The sequence below is a fragment of the Apus apus genome, chromosome 3 (assembly GCF_020740795.1).
Source record: "Apus apus isolate bApuApu2 chromosome 3, bApuApu2.pri.cur, whole genome shotgun sequence".
NCBI lineage: Eukaryota > Metazoa > Chordata > Aves > Apodiformes > Apodidae > Apus > Apus apus.
In genome coordinates, this window is record NC_067284.1 from 114,902,585 (window position 1) to 114,921,745 (window position 19,161).

At 46.6% G+C, this 19,161-nt stretch overlaps 2 protein-coding genes across 8 annotated transcripts in view; one reads left to right on the forward strand and one right to left on the reverse strand.

Annotated features, from left to right (window-relative positions):
• The window catches only part of VSNL1 (visinin like 1), an 87,729-nt gene extending 70,906 nt beyond the window's left edge, over positions 1–16,823 (reverse strand). The window contains exon 1 of one of the 6 annotated variants that reach the window (XM_051615987.1): positions 16,626–16,823. The gene's annotated coding sequence lies outside the window, so the exon portion shown is untranslated. Of the gene's footprint in view, positions 1–9,673; positions 9,692–13,520; positions 13,542–16,278; positions 16,368–16,625 lie in introns of those variants that run through there. The other 5 variants (XM_051615984.1, XM_051615983.1, XM_051615986.1 and 2 more) reach the window with 5 other exon arrangements.
• Positions 1–19,161, forward strand: part of SMC6 (structural maintenance of chromosomes 6) — a 962,009-nt gene that overhangs the window by 108,876 nt on the left and 833,972 nt on the right. The window lies entirely within an intron of this gene.

Here is a 19,161-nt window from a genome sequence, read left to right on the forward strand (position 1 = left end):
TGGAGCTGTGGTTTCAGTCTCAGGCTTAATTTTCTATTCTTCCATATAGAGAGTTGCTTTTACTTCCTGGTGGCTGCCATCTCTCAAGTTTCTGTAATTCTTCAAAACTCTTCTAATGATTCAATCCCTACAAACGTGCCTGTACTTGCATATTAGTTCAGACTAAAATCAGTAGTGGATATGAACTACAAAAGGTATTCCTGAGAAACTCAAGGTAGTAACACTCTCAGCCCTTTCATATTCTGAAGAAAAGCATGTAATTAACATAGCTGTGCTTCCAGGGAGGATCAATTTTGTAGGCTAAGAGTATCTACACATAGAGCTATTCTGGGAACAGCTTTTCCCAAAGAGCATCAGGAACAGGAGAGCTCCTCTTTGCTGTTCACTTCACTGCTTAAACATCTCTTATTTTACAGAGAATGTATAAGACCCATGGAGCTACTTACAGAAAGATTTTTTATATTATTTAGTATTGATTATAATGGATAATCAATAATAGAATTGATTCTACTATGGGATTTATCAGAAGTGCATTGGAAGGAGAATTACAACGTAAAAATAATTAAAATTGTTAAAGGCTCTGCAGTGAGCTGCAGAATCCTCTTCAAAAAGACTTAAATTTAATTAAAATAAATCTATGTGAAAAGATTCCCCACAGATCCCCATACAAGCAATGCACACTGGTGCCAAATGCTTCCTAAGCTTTAGACACTCCATACTATACTGAGTGGAGGTTCTGCACAGAGGTAAAAGGTAGCTTTGCAAATTTCTTCATGAATAATTTAGAGAAAAGGAATTCAGGCTCTACTGGAGCCTACTGACAGGGCAGAGGTAATGGCAAAATATCCCAAGTCTGTGTGTGAAACAGCTGAGTAAGAAACTTTTCCTCAAAGCTTCACACAGACCTTGGGGAAATGTGAGATTAAACTTGTGACCTGAGCAGAACTGATGTGGGATGTTTACTTCTTAGGAAAAACAGGTTAGTACTCAAGCTGTCCATGGTGTCTTTCAGGTCATTATTCCCTTCCAGTGTCTTTGGGACATGTGCCAGCTGTCGGTAAACCAGGGGACTGAGGCAAGTCGTACATGGGAGAGGCAAGGTGTCCCAGCTCCCTGACATGTCCCTGGGAGGCCTCTCCCAACCTGTGCAAGGCAGAGACCAGATGCCAAAGCAGGAGCCCAGCACATCCTCTGTGCTTTACTCCACAACACCCATTCCCCAACTAAGGAAGTACTTATTTCACTCCAAAGCAGTCTAGATGTGAGCTAATATGCAATGCAGATGCACAGGAGATTGTCACCTGACACAAAACCAGAAGAAACCATCAAACTTGAGAGAAAAAATGTAGACAGGTTGAGTAAGCTTCATGTTAGTGTATATATTCCCATCAACATCTCCTTTTTGAACAGATACTTTAACTGCTCACCACAGAAAAGGCTGCTTACTGCTTCTCACCAACCATATCCTGCCCTTCCACTACTCAAGGCTTGCTTTTCTTTTGGCTGAAAGACTTGGAGAAATCCTTGCAGGAATGGCAGAGTGCAGCGAGCTGCCTTGTCTATCAGTTGATGCATGCTGCCCAGCAAGAGAGGCAGGAGAAGCAGTTTCCACCCTGCTTGTTCATCTGTTCCCCTGGGAACAAGCAAAACTGCAGTGACATATTAAGGCAGCAGAAGCCTGGAGAAGGGAAGGCTCTGGGGAGACACTTGGCCCAGGTTGCCCAGAGAAGCTGTGGCTGCCCCATCCCTGGCAGTGTTGAAGGGCAGGTTGGATGGGGCTTGGAGCAACCTGGGCTGGTGGGAGGTGTCCCTGCCCATGCAGGGGGTTGGAACTGGATGATCTTTGAGGTCCCTTCCAACTCAAATTTTTCTATGATTCTACAAAAATGCCTCAGACAGAAAAATAAGCAAAGTGTGAAATAACTGAGCCCCTTCAGCTAACCACGGAATGCAGAGCTGTTCCAGCCTAAGCAAAGTCCCACTACAGCTAAACCATACCTTTAAATTCTTCCTTTAGAGTTATAAAAAGTCCCGTTGAATGATCTGAAGCTACAGGAACAGAATAAAACTGGCAAGCTCTTTTGCTGAAAAACAGCCAGACTGTGGAGCTCTACTTTCAGAATACATACCTAAGCTGAAAAGTTTGCTGTATGAGCTCTGGAGTCTTCCTATGCTGAAAAGAAAATGTGTACAGCCAACTTTTACATATGGCAGATTTTAATATTTTGTCTTCCATAACGTGGACTTGGCTGACAGTACTTAATAACAACTTAATGGAGCCTGATGGCATTGAATTGGCTTTTATCCAGCTTGACTGGTGCTCAAATGACTCCACTTTTAAGTATTTTGCCATAATAATAAATAGGAAGTAATGATCACCCACAGTTAGCCAAAGAAACTGAGATTTTTTCAAAGGAAAAACAGGGGACATATAACTTCTGAACCACTCCACATGAAATATATACCTTCCTTTTCCTCTTCTTCGGTTCTTTTAAGAAACCTATTTTTATCAAGTGTCAGTCTTCATAGTTTCACACCCATATAAAACAAGCAAGAACAAGTAACAGCCTCTTAATAACTCGGATAACTGCAATGCACTGAGAAACTGTCACGTTCCAGCTTATTCACAGTCAGGCTGATTTCTAGGTGATGCTTCCTGTGTCCAGGGGGAAAAGCCACAAAGCCTGTCTAAAACAGAATTCAGATATAAACCATAGGAGAGCTCTACCATTTTACATTCTGCCATAAAGGAAACAGCTGAGGTCAATTGCTGGTTTCTTCCTAAAGAATTACTACAAATCCGAATGAGAACCTGACCTGAGACCTTATTTTTTCATAGTACTTTGACAACTGTGTGTGCATGAGCAATTCTCATACGTGGAGTGCTGACACCTGTATTTTTTTATGCAAAAAACCTAAGAAGAAAATATATGTCAAGGACTATGGCTAAACTGATAATTACAACTGATGTAATAATTGTATGTAAATGCAATATAGTGATGTAATTAAGCCAATGTAAATAAAACTCATATAATGGAAGATGCATCTCCTCACTATCTACTTAAAAGAGCCCAGTTTGTGCCCTGCAGCCCACTTCCTCACCAGCTCTGTTCCAAGTAGATTATCATAACATCAGCCGACTGAAATTTCAGCAGCAAAAAGCACAGGAACCCAGGAGAGATGTAAATAAATAACTGCTTATTTCCACTTCATAAACAATTGTTACTTCTAGCTCATTAATACTTTCATTTTTAATTCAACTACACACAAGCACTTATTTGACTAAGGATTTATAAGCATAGTGAATATTTCTCAGCTGTGCTGTTTAGCTTCATATCAAGTACCTGGAAGAACCAAAAGGAAAGACCAGCCTCAAGACCCAGGTCACAGCCAGACAAAAACTCCCTACTGGTCCCATTACTCCATGGGAAGATGATTACAAGTGATTTTAATCTGACATAATCCAGTTCTGCTGCCAAAAAGGGTTATACCTTCCAAAGAAAACCCCTCTCTCTTTGGAAACAAATACTTGCCTAACGTCTTGTGTATCCCCTAGGGTTTGTAGGGCCACATGCAAGGCAGGATAAGAAAAAACTGGCTATGCCACTTCACCCAGAAAAGGAAAACAAGTCATAGAATCATAGAATGGTTTGGGTTGGAAGGAACCTTAAAGATCAGCTAGATCCAACCCCCTGCATGGGCAGGGACACCTCCCAGTAAACCAAGGCCCGTCCAACCTGGCCTTTAACGCTTTCAGGGATGGAGAATCTGCAGCTTCTCTGGGCAACCTGTTCCAGTCTTCTACCACCCTCACAATGAAGAATTTCTTCCTAATATATAAATAAATCTAACAAAAAAATCTCAGAAACCCTGTCACTCTAGGCATCCACAGTACACTATAAACATTCAGCAGAAACATCCCTACTGAAGCAATGCCATTTAGATCAAAAGCTGGGAGATTCAGCCCAAGAGAAAAGGAAGAAGTAAATCTGACCCTGCCATTACCAACACAGACCTTTCTGTTCACATAAAAATCCTTACTATACAGTGCCACCCTATAGATCAGTAACAAAACCCCTGTTATCACCAGATAACTTATCTAAAAATCTAAAAATACCAGTCTAAAATCTACATCTCCCCTCTTCCAGTTTTAATCCACCCCCCTTGTCCTCTCCCTACAAGCCCTTGTAAACAGCCCCTCCTCATCTTTCCTGGAGCCCCTTCAGGCACTGGAAGGTGCTCTAAGGTCTCCCTGGAGCCTTCTCTTCTCCAGGATAAACACCCCAACTCTCCCAGCCTGTCTCCAGAGCAGAGCTGCTCCAGCCCTCTGATCATCTTTGTGGCCCTTCTCTGGATGCCTTCCAACAGCTCCATGTCCTTCTTACGTTGGGAGGTCCAGAGCTGGACACTGTGCTGGACGTGGGGTCTCAGAAGAGTGGAGCAGAGGGGGAAAATCCCCTCCCTTGACCTGCTGGCCGCAGGACATGGTTTCTGGGCTGCAAGCGCACACTGCCAGCTCATATTGAGCTTCTCATCAATCAACATTCCCAAGTCCTTCTCCTCAGGACTGTCCTTAATTCATTCTCCACCCAGCCCGTATTTGTGCTTGGGATTGCCTCGACCCACATGCAGAACCTTGCACTTGGGAGGTCATTTGGATGAGCTAAACCACAAAGGAACACAGATGGTAACAGGGAATCGAGGCAACAGGGAAAGCTTCCCTTTCCAGCAGATGCACGTGATTCAGCTATCGTATCAACCCAACTGGGAAAGGTTGGATTGGGCAGGATGGAGAGCTCAGCCCAAGCTGGTGCCACCACTCATTCTCCCACTGCCAGGAATGTGAGCACCTGGTGCTGGGGTCATCAGACCCATCATTTCACTCAGGACAGACCAGTGTCACACCAAAAGTCCAACGGAACGCTATTTTCATCCAAATGTCTAGGTCTGCATCATCATTCTTTTCAAGCCCCAAATGTGGTCAACCCACTAGAAGATCTTGTATTATCCATCTTACTGCCAGATGCAGAAGATAATCATCAGTATGAAATAACTAAAGTACACTGACAACCCTTTTGAGGAAGACGTCAGCCTTTACTGGTGTTTAGGACTGAAACACTGGTAGCTCATCGGTGAAAAATTTACACAGATGCCAAATGTCTCTCCACCTGGACTTGTAAAAACCAGAAATGGGGTTTTTGAGGTTTTGACCAACCCCTTTCAAATTAACAAACCAAGTTCCTCCCAAGAAAGGAACTTCACTATAGCACTGTGCTCAAGAAAACAGGTAAGACATGATCTACAATTCACTATGATTATCAGGGTCTTGGACTCCATCCTCTGCTTTGCCATCAATTTTCTAAATTGGACAAGTTTTGGACAAGTCAGGCTTCTGCTTCCTGCTTCATCATGTAATACAATCTGAATGAAATAATGTCAACTTCTATAAATTTGCCAATTATGTAGGAGTCATATCCCGTTCAAAACTGACATTGGTGGTGAAAAGCTACACAGCACATAAATACAAATGCAAAACAATGAGCAATTTGTCATTTAAGCCCTTCAAAATGAGGGGCCCAAACTAACAGCTTTTTACTGCAGAAAAGCAGGATTTTTAAAAGCAGCAGCTCAATCATAAGATCAATGAATCATTTGATGAGAAAACATCTTATGCAAATTATATTTTTCAGTTCTTCTCCCCACCTAGTTTCATGTCCCAAACGCCTCTGGACGAGTGAGACACTGGCACAGGTTGTCCAGGAAAGCTGTGGATGCTCCATCCCTGGAAGCTTTCAAGACCAGGTTGGATGGGGTTCTGAGCAACCTGGTCTGGTGGGAGGTGTCCCTGCCCGTGCAGGGGGGTTGGAACTAGATGATGTTTTAAGGTCCCTTCCAACCCAAACCATCCTGTGATTCTGATTCTCTGAAATTGCCCTGCACTCACACAGAACTTGCTGTCAGAGGGAGCCTGCACTGGGGGTGCTTCTCTGGTCATGTTAAGGAGTTATTTGTATGTGCCTTTAAAATGTATCAATTCCCCTTCTTCTTCCCCAAAAGCTACATCTGCTGCCCATCACACTCACACATAAGCAAAGACACCACAGCTCATTAGCACCAATTGACAGCTCAGGAAGGCTTCTTCTAAGCACCCAACTCAGGGAATCCTCTTGCTCTAGTACAGTTCTGACGCAGCTTGTGTAACATCATGTACCAAGAAGCAGTTCAGAGATAAGTGGCAAATATCAGCTTGATTTATAAGCAAATTCATTTCTTCCCAGCAAAGTTTTCTCACACCACCTATAAATCGTGACAAGTGGCGAAACCGTTGGTAATTTCCCATTTCTAACTTCTCACCTCTTTTGTGAGAGGTTCTTCACTCCTTAGTGTCTCAGCACTAGATGCTGAAACCTTCACCTTCTGTCTTCAAATGCTACTCCTCTTCCTCACTCCCCCTTCTGTTTTGATTCATTTAAGATGTCTTCTCCCTAGCACTTACATCGTCACAGATCTTACCCTGCCTACATCTCTGACATGATTCATGATCACACTGTCCTTTTCCCCAAGTCTCATCTCCTTCAGGCTGAACACTTACACCTACATTTCTAGCTCCGTGTGTTCAAACCAACATATTTTCCCATGTATTGAAATGTAATCACCCGCAGAAACTTTTTGATGGTTCTGGATGCACTTTGCACTGTTCAAATCCTCTTTGATCCAGTTTTTCACAGATTGAGTCCTTATATTTGTACGGTGCTGGACTTTGGTCTAGCTATTTCAGGGTGGGATTGAGTCAGAAAACAGAATTTCCAGTTCACATTCAACTCTATAGGAACCTGGAATAATGAGGTACCATTAAGTCATCCTTCCATTTGCTCCTGAACATTTCCTGATGTCTGTGCTTGTCACCACTGCTGCCAATGCCACTGCCCACTGATGGCACGTTTCCTTTCACCGTGCAACCACACCTCAGGCACTCTACTGCAATATGAATTTTTGCACCATGGCAAATTACTGTAGCTTGGCTGGCATGTGGAGACTTCGCCCCTGTAACTTCTGTGATTTTCATCCCTTATTTTTTTCTTTTCCTAGATTCAACATTTATGTAAGAGTACCTTGTTACTCAAGTGTCTAGAGTGATACCACTAACTTTGGTCAGTCAGAACAGACCAAAAAACTGCTATTTTTTGCCAACTTCTTGAAGGCATTTTCAATGGAAAACAACAGTACAAGACTGAAATAGGTACTGGGTGCTGTGTAGGTCTTACTAGAATGGGTAATCTCATAAATCACTGTTCTGAGTGACAAAATGCAAATGTGCAGAGACAATATGTGACTTGTCTTTGTCTTGCACAGCTTCAGATGTTGAAGCCTTTCTGGGTACATCAGTGCTTACAACAGCCAATGGTTGCTTTACTGGGCAACACTGAGAAGAACAACCTCCAGATATCTCTGCTACATGTAATTCCAGACCAACCTTGACTGTTTCATGAACTATGTCTTTTATCTGGAGATGAGCTGACACAGATAAATTGCTACTGGCCACCACTAACAAACCTCTGCTGGCAAAAGGGAGATGCCCACAGATGAAATGAGCCACATACCAAATACCTTAAAACTTCTATGGAAGAAAGGGAAATGTTCAGAATATCTTTCTGTCCCCTTCCCAGCTGACTACGGAACGTAAGACACTAAAACTCAAGCCATAGCTGGACACAGGTATTTTTCACATGTCTGAAGTGGAAGAAGTTGCAGGATTTTTTAATTTATGTATTTTTTAATTAAAACAACAGCAATACAAAGCAATGACAGGACTGATACCAAAATATTAATTTCTTATTTTACATGGATTTCTCATGCAACCTTGTTATTTTTTTTTCTTATTTTTATAGTTGCATATCACAGAAAAATCTACATTAAGTGAAAAACATTTGAAGGAGGTGCTGATCTATAGTAACGTGTCATGAGCAATAGCAATTAACTTGCAAACAGTTCTCGAGCTCATTCTTGTCTAAAGAAAGCAAACTGCTTTGTGACTGAAAAACTCACATCAGTAGATTTTGTTAAGTTAATTAACAGCATAGCTGTGATGGCATTCCATGGTATGGATATACGGATAGAAGGAGCACTGCTGACAGTTTGTAGAGATAAAAAAAACACAGAACATGTTATGCTAAATCACTGCAACATTTCCAGTCTCCTACATCTTCCTATCCTGTCATTACACAACCCATTTTTTTATATTTTTTTTTTAAATAAACACACAGGCTCCAATCCTACTGCACAGACTTATAAGCAGCCACATTTGGGGCTTGCACTGAGAAATGGGGAGTTAGGGTCCTGAAGAGAGTGACTCAGAGGACAAAGCAGACAGACACCAGGAAGAACACGGCTGCATTCAGCATCTGCTCACACTGTGTTGTGACTTCTTACATACTGCTCTTTGAAAATAAGTCTAGAGGCACTTAGATATGAACCCAGGTGCTTAGAACGTGTGTCAGGGTGCATTTGTGTTGCCGCCCCTGCAGATGGATCACAGGGTGCATCTGAGGCAGACTGGACCTCCCTGGCTTTGCCAATGCCAGGAGCCCCACCAAGGCAAAGCAGAACGGGGTGTGGGTTGCACAACCCACTCAAGGGCAGGAGGAAGCCCTGAGCACATAAGCCATGCTAAGCACTGTACTGCTGCATCTGGCTTGCTGCAGGTACATCATACACTTGGTTTAGGGCTGTCTGAGTATGTCAGCACACTTCATTCACAAGCCAGTGACTGCAGAATAAATGTATCCTAATTAGCTAGGCAGGAGATGGACGCAGTCGCTGCCACCAGACACACATTGCTTCCAAGTCCCTCCATGAAGTCTCTGAACACGCACCTTTATCTTCCTGCACACTGATTTACAACTTCTATGGTGTTAAAATTTTAATAAAAATGTTTACCATTATATCAGTGTAAATATACATACAGCTGCACTTCCTAGAACATATACAAGGGCCAGATCTTTGTTCCATAAAGGTCACAGTTTAAAAAGCAAACACAAAACCACAGTTAAAATGCAAGATGAAGGCAGCATCCACCATGAACGTGCACAGCCAGGTATTGCTAAGGAGAGGGAGATTCTTGGGCAACAGGAGACTGTTGGAACAGAATCAAGGAAGAGAGAAAGCAGAGCCAGAGAGGGAGGAAAAAAGGGATCAGCAAAAGCTGAAGGATAAGACACAAGGCAGAGTTAGTATCTACTGACACTTTAGGATTACATTCTCATATAACCGAGTGGGAAGCCCAGATGAGTAATGTTCACTTCTTAAACCGTGTAGAAACCCATATTACTTATTGATCTGTGTTTCAGTCACACCAGTTTGTGGCAGGCAATTGAGAAAAATACAAAGAATCATAACCCCTTCCAACCCTCCTACTTTCCCAGACGAGAATGAAAGAAAAACTAGCCACTGAACTCACCAGCTACACACTCACTCAGTGGCACTACAGCAAGGAATAGCTCTTGTAAACAAAACTTCAAGGAAGACAAAGACTACCTTGGGATTTACTTACCACACCTGAGGGGGAAAATAGAACCTTAGTAGAGACTTCTCAAACACTCTGGCATTTCAGTCATACAGTTGTATCATTAGAAATTCACTGACAGAAGAGGGCAGGCATATTTTAGGTACTTACATGAGGAAAACAGTTTGTGATTCTTTGGCTCTCCTCGTTTAAGGATGCATAATACATAAGATTTAACAAGGTAAGACCTTCTTCACTCTGGCACACTACAAGCTCCACTGAAAGCTGACCTGTGAATTCATAGAATGATAGAATGCTTTGGGTTGGAAGGGACATCTATCAGGCCAAAAAAGCATGCTAATCTAAATTTTCTCATTCTGCAGGGATGCCAAGGACCAGATTCCAAGCTCACAGGAGCACATAGTAGAGCATCCCTTGACCTTACAATGTGGTTGATGTGATCAGAACCAAGAATACTAAAATATCCAAGTCAAATGCAAAAACAAAATAAGTAAAAAAAAACAAGTCAAACTTCAATAGAGGGCATTGGAAGATACAACCCTTTTGTATAAATCAGTCTGGTTTGCAGAAATCATCAGCATGATCCACTATTTTCCGTATCAAACTAAAATCCCTTTTCAGGCTACCACACTCTAAACTGAAAGCCTTTCATGCAACTGAAGACAGGTACTTCCGGACCTTCCCTGAATGTCAGTACTCGTCTGTATAATTTGAAAAAAATACATTAAAAATCAGTGTTTTAAATCAGTGCAGTGCATGTCCTGTAGCAATGAAAGGACACCAACCATAGCACTATCGCCAGGATATGTCTTGGATCTTAGCAACACTTTCACAAACACATTTTTTGTGTGCTATCCCTTATGTAAGCTGATTTTATTTTCAGTGCTAAGGCCTTGTAAAAATGTTCATTTTTACTAACTTTTCAAAATCCCTTTTTTTTCTATAACATCAAGTACTATTAAAAAACAAAAGCTTTTTAATTCAAACGACTAACATCAAATTTCATTTTCTAAGAGTCTTCAGTTACTTTGTATATCTAAATATAGCAGATAAGAGGACACAGAAATATGCTGTAGTCTAAAAGCTTTTATAAACAAGATGTTCTAATTATAGAGGACTCCGTTCTGAAAAAAAAGTGTAATTAAATACATAGATATTCTCAAATGCAGGCCATTAAAAGGACAATATTCAGCTCTCCTCACTGCCGTTTAATTGCATCTTATAGGGAATTATTTAGTATCTACATCTGAGTAAAAATATTTTCTTAGTGAAACCCTAATCTTTTATTAAAAAATAAAATAATTTCCAGTAATGTATGGCCTTTGTGAAATTATTTTTACATACTAAAATCAAGTCATAGATACTTTACACACATCTGACTTATGAACAGGAGACTAGATGGAGGTACCTGTTAGACACTTAGCTAAAATTCTCACTATCTCTTGTAGAGTTAAACGTTCATGATTCTGAAAGCTTTCAACTCGAGGACACAACTTCCTTTTTAGCTACCACTTAATGATAATTAAAGTAATTTTCATCAAAAGGTTTAGAGCCTTATATCGACTAGACTAAAAGCTCTGTAAACTACCATCACAGCTGGTTTTCTTCTTAAGTAAACATTTTGCCCTCCACAGTGCTGATAGTTATATTCTTCAAGTTTGACCATTTGTTGTTGTTATTATACTGGTTGATTCAGCTCCATGGGAGCTAAACAAAATTCCATGCCTAACTATGAAAATACCTTGGCAGGCAAATAAATAAATAAATAGAAAGTTAATATTTCAAAGTCTGACCATCACAGATCTCATGTTTTCTGTCTTTTTATCAAAGAACTTTGAGAAGGAGTAACTTGGTTACCAAGAAATGGGTAAAATTATTCCTTCTGGTACTTAATAAACTATACAGTGGAGTTGCATAAAAACAGTAACGTTTTTCTGAAATCAACAATTTTTTTTAAACTAAATCAGCTTTAGGCCAAAAGTGATGGAAGAAGAAGTTTAGGATCTCATATATATTAGTGTAAAAGCTGTAAAAATCACCAATACAGCTTAGTTGTTTTTTTTTTTTTCTGTACATCCATTTAGAGTCTTCTAAGGCTGGCTGTGTGGATATTCTTCCTCAAACGACTGTGATGATAAAGAAAGTGGATTTAAAATTATTTATCTTCCTAGCAGGAAATGATTTTATTATAATTATCTTAAAAGAGCCATTTGATTACCTCAAATTATCACTTCTCATGATTTCAAAAATTCTACGTTGTTGACAAACTCAAGAATATGCATCAGACTCTTGCTCTTTTGAAACAGCAAGATCAGAGAAGCCATAACATGTTCTGTTAATTTGGCAGTATAGGATTGTCAATGTGACTGGTTTGTTCCAGGTGGAAAATCTTCAACAGGATCTGCAATACTTCTTCCTTTGTCCTTGATACTAGTTTCAGAATGCATCATATTTAGGTCAACAAAAGATGCATTTGCCATCTCACATCCCAATGAATGATGTTTCTTTTCAATTAACTGTAGTTTTACGAGTTACTTCACAAAATGTTTTCTGTTCCTTACCTTCCTTGGGGGAATAATCACAAAGTAAAACAGCTTGAGATTTCTATGAACACATCAGTGAAACTGAGTATCAAGTGATTTTTGTCTTTTTCTTTTCCTTCAAATAACCCCTTTAAAATACTTATTTTTCCCAACTTTCAGCCATGAGCCTATCTCTAATAATCTGCCTTAATTTCCTATATGTGCATGATTGTCCTTTGAGGCATTTTCATATCTAAGTGTGGAAATGCTCCTGAAAGCAGAGACCCTGTGGACAATGCCCACACAAAGTTTAAAAGGCAAATTGAAAAAATACACATATATTCTTAACAACTTAAATCATAACTTAAAAAGCAATACGGACTTGAAGCACCACCCAGAGATTTTGTATTCCATGGACAAGTGACTCTCTTTTACCATATTTTATTGTCTTCGAAAGGATTACAGATATTACTCTTTGAGCAATAGTATAGAATTCAAAAGGTAAGATTCTCCCTTTCTATGAATAAAGATGAGAGTGGGAGCTGAGGTAAGAAAGTGCCTCCCTGTGACAGGAGCTCCTCTGGACCATCACATCTTGCAGAACTACACATGCTCACAGCCCGCCCTGCTGTATTCATGTCTCAGGCAACGCCTCCAGCTATGCCAGGTAGAGAGCCTATAGAGTAAATCATGATCTGTCCCAAGGATTAAAGGAAATAAACAGTGAAGAAGATAACTGGTAAAGAGAAAAGGCATCCAAAGATGCAATTACGGCACACAAAGATCAAAGAAGAAACAAAACTATGCCAAAATGAAGAAAGAAAAAGGTGCAGGATGCACAGAATGCAAAAAAGGCACAGAAATGCAGCTGATGTGGGCGCAGAAGAAAATGGGGACAGATGAGATGGTCCAGGTTCATCATGACAGTGAAGTCTGAGTCCGAAACAGGCATGAGGACTAATGGAGAAAGACCACACGGTTACTCTTCTCCATTAGTGTAAGACAAAAACAAAGTGCAGGATCCATTGGCAATCAAATCTACTTTGCAACAAGCTGCTTCTTACAGCATGGCTATGACAAGGGGTATTTAGTCCCAGTTCATACTGGTCAAACAATATGCATTGAAAACCAGTGCTGAAAATGCTGGACATCACAGACAAGGAGCATAGATTCTAACAGTAAACGCTGTATGTTTCAGTTCTAAGTACTTTAAAAACAAATTTGCCTACCATATTTTAGATTTTCTAAGTTTAATTTCAGTTACTCTACATAGCTGTTTAATTCATAATTAGAGGATAAGGCAAAATTACTTGCCCAAGTGACATAAACTTCTGGGAATCCACAGAAGTCCGCAAAATTGCTACAATTCCATACCTAATGTGCAGCACAGACACAATACAAAAAAAACAGGATGCACAGTGCAGCCAGGTGTTAAATTACAATTCCAAAGCTGAGAAAGAGAACCAGAACAATACCTTGAAGAGTAAACAATTTCGGAAGCTCCCACAACAAAGTTCACCGTATTTATGTGTTTGTTAAAAGGAATCTGTACTCTCAGATGCAGATCCTGCCTGCAGTTACATTAAGAGGACAGACAGAAAGGAAAGCCAAGAGGGCTGCGCCATCCCAACACGCTGAGAAGAAATGGAGCTGTGGGAGCATGGTACTGCAGCCCGGTCCACATGCTCTCCAGAGGGATGGCACTGGCAGGCGGGCTGGGATCCCCAGCACATCCCCAGATACCCTGCAGTCTGCAGGATGGCACACCTCGGCACACAAGCAACACCTTTTCCAAACAGCACCAAAGCCCCTTCACTGCATCACTTCCACCCCACCCTGCCAGCCTGCTTTCTCCAAGCCAAATCCGCAGCCTATGCTGCCCTGTCCTGCCCTACCCCATCCCATCCCATCCCATCTGCCTGAACTCCTCTGTCCAAAGCATAACTCTTCTTCTGGTTGGTACTATTCAGTACGGTTATCAGCTATGGCTCTTCTGGTGTATTCCAGCAGGGCAGTGGACACAGGGGACTGTACAACAGGACTGAGAGCAGCAGGGACAACCCTGGCACTCTGCGGGAGTGAGGTGACGTCATGCTGTGACAGTCTGAAGGCAACACCACTGATGTGATGTCCATATCCAGGTGTTCCACAACACCAGGCATGTCAAAAAATCAGTGGATAATCTGTCCTGTCATTCCACACAGGACTATGCATTCATATGGGGCAAGAAGACAGAGCCATCTAGAAAACTGCTTAAACATTGCAGTTTTATGGCAGGAAAACTGGTGTCTAAATTCCTTTTTTCAGCTCAACAGGATAAGGATTCAGTCCTTAATTAAAAGGCAGGAGTAATACATAATGAAGATTAAGGATATGTTTCCCTATTTTTCCTTGACAGCAGCATTAGCCCAGACTACTTTACGCTCTGTTTGAATGGAGAAGCAAAATGCAATTAAAGTTTTAATTAAAATTGATCGCAGCGCACAAACTTGAAACGCAGAGTGCTTTTCTAACACTGCACTGGAAGGCCTTTCCAGTCAACTGATGTTCCTAAAGGAACGGTGTTCTTTTTGGAAAAAAAAGGCATTCTATCAAGAAACAGGGCAGGAGTCTGAAAATGTGTCATAGAAACAAACTACTGGTTTTCTGAAACGTCCAGTGAATGTGGAAGGCTGAGCTTGCTTACACTTGTTTTTCTCTGAATGTGAGGATTCCCTTCCTTATCATATTCCAGGTAGTAAACGTGCATTTTTTTTATTCCTCATAAAGAGGTGATGGTACCTCTGACAGCTGAACTTCCTACCATCTGAAGGAAGAGAACACCTATCCAGAGAAACACACCTGCTACCAAATCCTGCTACAAATATTTTGCCAGCAGAATTCTTCGAAGTGCACCTGCCTCTTCAGCACAGCTGTGCCACGAACACCCTCTGCACAAAACCACGGAATTCACCCACACGTTTGGCCTTTTGCTAACTGGCCAAGGCTGGGGCGTGCAAGGCATCGCATTTCCATTCCAACGAAAACGGCTGGGTTTTGGGTTTGATTTTGTGATCGCCCTGTTATCTGCACGGTTTCTTTGTCAGCCGAAACGCCGGGTGCTGCAGGTCATCCCCGCACCCCCCCCGCCCCCCCCCCCCCGCGGTCCTGCCGCACCGCTCCTGTCGATGCGGGATTTGGGAACGCGGTTCCCCCGGCGGTACCTGCGCAGCGGGAGGGAGCTCCGCTTGCCCCGGGCTCCCCCTCCTTGCCCTGGGAAGGCGGAGATCCCGTTTCCCACCTCCGAAAAGCCCCTGAACGGGCTCCTCAGGGGGGCGGGGGTCTGTAGTTGCATAAGATCAGGCTCCCCGCCTCCACATCCCCCCTTTCCTCCCCTCTCCCCCCCCGCCCCGATTTCCGACCGTTCCTCCCCACGTCGGGGGCCGGAGCAGCCAAGCCGGGATGGGCAGGAGAGAATCGGGGCGGGGGACAGACGGACGGACACCCCAGCAGAGGAAAAGCTGATGGGTTGGGGGACAGGCTTGCAGAAGCGGGGGGCCGAGGGAGCCTGGCAGGTGCTTTCATGCAGGGAGGGAAGCGCCCGGCTTGGGGGGGCGGGGGGGGGGGGGAGAACGGAGGGATGGATGGGACGGCGTGTCCCGGTGCGAGCAGTGGGACCCCGGGGTCTGGGGACGCCCCTGGGGGTGGAAGGAGCCCTGCACCGGGCTCCGCAGGGAGCGGCGGGATGCGCGGTGCAGGGGGGAGCGGGCTCTGCAGGAGGGGAGGCAGCGCTGGGGAGGGGGGGAGGGAAAGGCCCTTCAACAGCACCCACCGCTGGAAATCCGCACCGCCCCGAGCCCCCGTGTCCCGCCGAGGCAGCCCCGCGCTCGGGGGAAGTGTCCGCGCCGCAGCGCGCTGCCCTGCGCGCTCCTCCGGCCCCGCACCGCTGCCATCCCGCCCTCCCGGGCTGAAGAGCCCTTCGCGGGGGTCGCGAGGAGGGACAAGCAGCCCCCCCGGGCATGCCACCCCTTCCCCCCCCCCCGCAAGCACATCGCCCGAGTAGCGGACAGGTCATTTCCAACGCGCAAAGTTGCGCGGTCCGGGCTGCTCCCCGCCTGCGCTGCTGCCTCCCCCCCGCCTCCCGCGGCCGCGCACGCCCCCGCGGAGCCCCCGCACCCCTCTCCGCTCGGGCCAGCGCAGAAAACGCCTCGCTTCCCCCACCCCCCCCCCCAGCAACGTCCGCTCACGACCAACCTGCTCCTCTTTTTGCTTTGATCCCCGGGAAATGAAATTCTCTCTCCTGCCGCCTCCTCTCTCTCTCCCCCCTCCTCCTCCTCCTCCTCCTCCTCCTCCTCACGCCTTCGTGTGGGAAATGACTCGGATCGCCCACCAGCTTTTGTTATCTCCTCCCACCTCCATCCTCGCCCCGACGGATGCCCGAGCAGCCCCGCGGGAGCGCGGAACCTCCCCCCGCACCGACCGACCCCCCGCAGGGGCCAGGCGACCCCCCCCCCCCTCCCCTCCCCTTCCCGCCGACACCGGGCACGTTGAACAAGTATAAAAATAATAAATAAGACTAAAATTGAAAGCAGTAATCTTACAGGCAGCGAGAGCAGCTCGATGAAGGGGTGGCAAGGACGGGGAGCGCTTCTTCCTTCCCGCGGGGTGCGATGACCTTGCGAGGGCTGCTCCCTGCTCTCCGGCTTCGCACGGTCTGGGGGTGGGTTTGTTTTGGTGGTGGTGGGTGTTGTGGTTTTTTTTTTTGGGGGGGGGGTGGTTGGTTTTGCCTACTGGAAAAAAAACCAAACAAACAAACAACGACGACTTCTTCGCGATCCCTTCTTCAAACGAGCGAGAACGCCCCCGAGTTCCACTCGCACCAAAAACCTTCCCAGGGATCGAGCCACCCGCTCCCTGCCCGCTCTGGATGCCGCCGGTATCCGGGTCGGTGCGGGAGTTGGGGCTCTGATCCCGCCACAGGTGACGGGCAAAAACCCGCTGCGGACACGACCCCTCTCCCCCCCTCCAGCCTCACCCGCGGAGCCACCAACCCCCGCCCCGCCGAGCAGCCCGGACCAACCGCGCACACCAACTTTCCCGGGCCAGGATCGACCCTCCCCGGGGGGGCGGGGGGCGTCGAGGAGCTGCCCACACCGCCCCCCCCGCTCCCCCCGGGGCAGCCCCCGCCTCTCCCGGGCAGCAAAAGCCCCTCCGCGGGGCATCCTCACCCGCCGGGGGTGCCCCCGGGACAGCTCCCAGCCCGCCAGCCCCCACCCGTTACCCCCCGGGTTCTCCCCGCCGTGCCGCGCTTACCGGGCGGTGCGGGGTGGGGGGGGGGGGAGGTGGGTCCCGCCGGGGGTCGCCGGAGCTGAGGGGATGGGGGGGAGGGGGGGGGGAAACGGGACGGGGCGCGTCCCTGCGCAACCGCCCGCCGCTCGCGCCGCACCGCCCGCGCGCTCCCGCGCCCGTTCCGCCCCGCGCACTGCAGCGCACGCGCCGCGAGCATGCGCCGGCGCGACCGGTGGGCGGGAGGGGCTGGGGGAGCGTGGGTGGGGGTGGGTGTGGGGGTGTGAGTGTGGGTGGGTGTGTGAGTGTTGGGGGGGGTGTGGGTGGGTGTGGGTGTGGGTGAGTGTGGCTGTGAGTGTGAGTATGAGCATGGGTGTGTGAGTGTGGGTGGGTGCGTGAGTGGGTGTGTGGGTGTGGGTGTGTGAGTGTGGGTGGGTGTGTGAGTGTGGGGGGGTGTGTGAGTGTTGGGGGGGGGTGTGGGTGGGTGTGGGTGTGGGTGAGTGTGGCTGTGAGTGTGAGTATGAGCATGGGTGTGTGAGTGTGGGTGGGTGCGTGAGTGGGTGTGTGGGTGTGGGTGTGTGAGTGTGGGTGGGTGTGTGAGTGTGGGGGGGTGTGGGTGGGTGTGTGAGTGTGGCTGTGAGTGGGTGTGGGTGTGTGAGCGTGGGTGGGTGTGTGAGTGTTTGGGGGGTGTGTTTGAGTGTGGGTGTGGGTGTGTGGCTGTGAGTGTGAGTATGAGTATGGGTGTGTGAGTGTGGGTGGGTGCATGAGTGGGTGTGTGAGTGTGGGTGTGGGTGTGTGAGTGTTTGGGGGTGTGGATGTGTGTGAGAGTGGGTGTGAGTGTGGGTGTGGGTGTGTGAGTGTGGTTGTGAGTGTGGCTGTGAGTGGGTGTGGGTGTGTGAGTGTGGCTGTGAGTGGGTGTGGGTGTGTGAGCATGTGTGGGTGTGTGAGTGTTTGGGGGGGTGTGTGTGTGAGTGTGGGTGTGAGTGTGTGAGGGTGGGTGTGAGTTTGGGTGTGAGTGTGGGTGGGTGTGGGTGTGTGAGTGGGGGTGTGGATGTGTGTGAGAGTGGGTGTGAGTGTGGGTGTGTGAGTGTGTGGGTGTGGCTGTGGGTGTGAATGTAAGTATGAGTGTGTGAGTGGGGGTGTGTGTTTGAGTTTGGGTGTGAGTGTGGGTGTGTGAGTGTGGCTGTGAGTGTGAGTATGAGTATGGGTGTGTGAGTGTGGGTGGGTGCGTGAGAGTGGGTGTGAGTGTGGGTGTTTGGGTGTGGCTGTGGGTGTGAGTGTGGGTGTGTGAGTGTGGGTGGGTGTGGATGTGTGAGTGTGGGTGTGAGTGGGAATGGGTGTATGAGTGTGGGTGGGTGTGGGTAGGTGGGTGGGTGTGAGTGTGGGTGTGTGTGGGTGTGTGTGGGTGGATGGGTGGGTGTGGGTGTGGGGGTGTGTGAGTGTGGGGGTGGGAGGGGAGGTGGGTGAGTGTGGGTATGGTTGTGTGGGTGGGTGTGGGTGTGTGTCCCGGCGGGGAAGGGCGGGAAGGCACCCGCTGCCATCCTGGAGCACATCACTCAGGGCTGCATCCAGGGGGGTTTGAATATCTCCGGAGAAGGGGACTCCACACCCTCCCTGGGCAGCCTGGCCCAGGGCTCTGTTACCCTCAGAGTAAAGAAGTTTTCCCTCGTACTGAAGTGGAACCCGCCCTTCCTGGCTGCTGGAGCAGTTGCGGTCCTGGTAGGAGTGGAGATGAGGGCTGTTTCACCAGGCATTTCTGCACAGCGTTCTGCTGAGCTGGGGGGCCCCTTCTCAGGCAAAGACACACGTAAATGTTTGCCTCCACGCACAGCGAGCTCTGGGGCTGAAGGT